Source organism: Coffea arabica, chromosome 2c (genome assembly GCF_036785885.1).
Source record: "Coffea arabica cultivar ET-39 chromosome 2c, Coffea Arabica ET-39 HiFi, whole genome shotgun sequence".
Lineage (NCBI taxonomy): Eukaryota > Viridiplantae > Streptophyta > Magnoliopsida > Gentianales > Rubiaceae > Coffea > Coffea arabica.
In genome coordinates this window covers 49378738-49382634 of record NC_092312.1, presented here as the reverse complement: position 1 = coordinate 49382634, position 3897 = coordinate 49378738, and the positions used below count along the sequence as shown (strand labels likewise).

The 3897-nt window shown below is 40.4% G+C and overlaps 1 pseudogene; it reads right to left on the bottom strand.

Annotated features, from left to right (window-relative positions):
- Positions 1 to 1416: 1416 nt before the first annotated feature.
- Positions 1417 to 2570, bottom strand: LOC113723182 (WD repeat-containing protein LWD1-like; annotated as a pseudogene).
- Between the last annotated feature and the right edge of the window lie 1327 nt (positions 2571 to 3897).

Genomic DNA, 3897 nt, shown 5'->3' with positions numbered 1-3897 from the left:
AGCATTGGACTAGCCCCTCCTATGAATTCCGACTAGCGTTGGACTAGTGGAAATGATAAAAGAAGCCACAACTAGCGTTGGACTAGTGTGGTGACGTACATTCATCCATTTCATTCATCCACACTATAAAAAGCGAGTAGACATGCGAATCACTTATAAACACGTAGCACATAACACTTAGCATGCTTGACTAGATGCAAGGACCTAATAAAGCGATTAAACACGTAACACGTAGGCATGCAACTAAACTAATGAACCTATTACATTCACTAACTAAAACAAAAGGGGAAAGGGAAAATGGACCAAATTGCTTGCCACAGCCCTATCTATTACAAGCCAAGAGGTGTACACATACCCCATTAAAAGAATAACTTAATGAAAATAAAAAGTAAATGACATAAGTAAAAGGAAATAAAGAAAAGCTAGGAAAGCAAAGTAGACATGCAATTCACTTAGCACGTTGAGTCACATAGAAGAGACACAAAAGATAAAAAAGAAATTATACCTCCCTTGAAATGAAGCTCTAATGGAGTGAAATCAACTTATTTATCCTCCAAAATGAAAGAAATGGTCAAGGTACCAATTTATTAAGAAAAATTAAAGAAATGTGCAAAACAAAGCTCACTTGATCGTAAATCCCCTAAAGTTATGACTTAAGTGCAATTGATAAAGCATGGTAGTTAATTGAAGCAAAGCAAGCAATGAAGTTGTAAAATTAAAAGCTACCAAGGATCAAATTGAGAAAATCATTCAATTAATTGGGTCATAGTAGAACAAGGGGGGACTTGGGGGGTTGGAATGTAATTTTTCTGGAAAATATTCATGCAAGCTACGAAAACTGAAACAGCTTTTCTTACTTCTGCAAAACTCTCGGCAGTTGCTAAGAATTTTCTGCAACAAACTAGCTACCGGCTTCCATTTTTCAAGCAAGGATTTTAGCCTCAAAACACAACTTCGAAAAGAAATAAATTCAACCCAACATCACAACTTTGATCTAAGCAAAGAACCTACTAGAGCTTAGCACCTAAACATGCAAGCAAGAGCTCAGCATTGCGGGCTGCCTTGAGGAAGACAAAGGCGAAGAGAATCATCAAAGGACAAAACATGATCAAACTGTGGAACAAGTTCAGCAAACCAGCGGTGAAAAGGTTCATGAGTTCATGCCAAGTAATATGAAACAAACTTCTGCAACTATTTCCTATTAAGCTTTAATCAACCCAGAATGAAATTGCTGCACTTTGCTTGCAAGCTAACCCAGGTTTTCTGGTTCAAATACACAGCTTCGACTAGGATTAAGCAACTAACAACTTTAGATTAAGCAACCATGATCCAAGCGAACAAGCAACTCAGAAAAATATCATACTCAGTTCTGAAAAAAAAACATGCATGCAATCCAAACAAGGGATAAGAAAACGGTTATTGCAGCTACGGTAGCGATTACCTGGGATCCAGACAATGAAACACGAGTCATACCCTCAGAATCTGAAGCTTATTCGAGAAGGCGATGGCAACCCAATCAGGCTGGGAAGAGGACCACTGTGGCTGCTCAATTTCGGCACCGGCAGTATAAGCGAGAATGGGGTCCAATCCGCCCTCAATAGGGTGGCCCATGGAAGAGAGATCCCAAATGATGGCCTGGGAGTCATCGTTAGCAGTGCAGATGTGGCACGAGCTGTGGGGAGTCCAGGCGATGGCGTTGACACTGGCCTGGTGCCGTTGCAGCTCCACGACCGGAAACGTGGGGAAGCGGATGTCCAGGACGACTACCTTAGCGCTGTCCATATCGATAGTAACCATGTACCGGGGGTCCTGTTCGTTCCAACCAAAGCGGACGAGCGGCGTATCAGGCTCGGAGCTCTCGTAGATAATGATGGAGTGCTCCTTGTCGAGGAGGTCGAAAACCCAAACGGAGCCGTCAGCGGAAATGGAGGCAAAGACGCCGACGCCGCCCCAAGCGATGTCATAGACCTCCTTGTCGTGGGCGATGAGCTGGGTGTCGACGGTCTCGCGGTCGATGTCCCAGATGGTGCAGGTGGTGTCGTTGCTAGAGGCGCCGATGCGCTTGGGCTTGGCCTCGTTCCAGTCGAAGGAGGTGAGGGGGTCGAAGAGCTCGCTGTTGCGGTTGTTGTTGAGCTGGAAGATTTCTAGACGGTTGGGATACCGCTCCATGAGACTGGCGAGGGCTAACCGGTATTTTTTTTCCTGCGGACGCTCCAGTTCATGGCGTATATATGCCACGGCGCCTCGTAGTTGCAGATCTCCGACCTTCGCTGCTGTTCGTCAGACCCACCTTGGGGAAATCGCTGCTAGCCCCCCAAACTCTCCCTGCACTCTCAGTTTTTTAGCCGTTCTCTCCTCTCAGTTTTTTTTTTGCCGTCCCAGAAACCCTCCTTTTGATTTTTCAGCCGCCATTCTCTACATCCCCCAAAACTCTCTATTGCGGCTGCCTTTTCTTTCTCTTTTTATACCAGACTTTCAACCCTAAAACCCCCAGCCACTTCCTCTGAAATTGCAGCTAAGGAGCTGCCCGAAGCCCCTTTCTGGCAAGCTGCAAAATATGCAGCTTGCATGCGCGACACACAATTTTTTTTTTTTTTAAACAAAATTGATAATAATAAAAATAAATAAATAACAAAAACAATTTAATTGACATTGGATGAAAAATAAACTAAAAACACTAAAGTGCAAATTTTCATTTTTCCCCTTTTTTTTTTATTTTTCAATTTTTTTATTATTTTTTCTTTTCATTTTTTAAATAATGAAACTAAATCCAAAACAACAAAAACATATTTTTTTTAAACACTTTTCTTTTTCCTTTGAGAAATTCTACTCTAAAATGGCGAAAATAACTAAAACTAAAAGTAAATAAAACTAATTGTGACAAATAAAAATAGAACAAATAAAAAATGAATAGTAATTTTGCCCCAGTGTGGGCACAATTTGCGAAATCTTGTAAATGAAAATTTGCCCCATTATGGGCCTATTTTGCAAAATCCCTCAAATGAAAATTTGCCCCAGCGTGGGTTTATTTAATTGCAAAAAATTTGTTTGGATGACACTCCCTTTATTTGAACAATGTAAGAAACTGTGTTTCCTACAAGAAAATTTGATGATGAATCTTTCGAAATAATTCCAAATTACAAAAGATTTCTTTCCCACTTTAGCATAAATGCTTAGGGTAATGGATTACCACTTCTCATCTTTCAGGACCAATCAAGTGGGTGTTATTTTTTATTTTGAGGTGGCTAAGGAAAATGAGAAATCAGGATTTGTCTTGTTTTTGTGCCCCCAATCGTATGTAATCCATTCAATATCACATCTTAGTGAAAGCAAATAGTTTGTCACCCCTATTTCTTAAGAAAATTTAGTCAACATATAAGTTTTAAACTTGTACCAAAATGGGTAGAAGCGATAGCTAAACCTGTGAAAACTGGTTATACCCCCATGATCACAAATGACTGATGGATTTCTTACGAGCATAATCCTCACTTTGGATTGTCATGAAGGAATAAGTCAACAATGGACTTTATTAACTTGTAATGTGGCTTGAAACGATAGCTGAAGGATAAGTCTTTCAAGGACGTTGCACCGAAGATCGCATTTTTCCAAAACTGCCCCTATTCTGAACTCAAAGATCTCAGAATTTGTTTGTATTCTTCTCATCATTCACCAGGGACTTCAACGTCGAATTTTTCTGCTTTTCTTGCATTTACTTTTCTTACTTTGCTTTTTGCCTCTTTTTTCTTTCCCTCAACTTGGTGGGTTTTCACATGGTGAGTAGTGTCAACCCCATACCCAAACAATTCAGAAATACAGCTAAAATTTTCGGTATCAGAAATTTTCTTGACAGGGCCATTGCAAAGAACAGAAGTCAGGACTTTTCAGCTTTTGTAATGG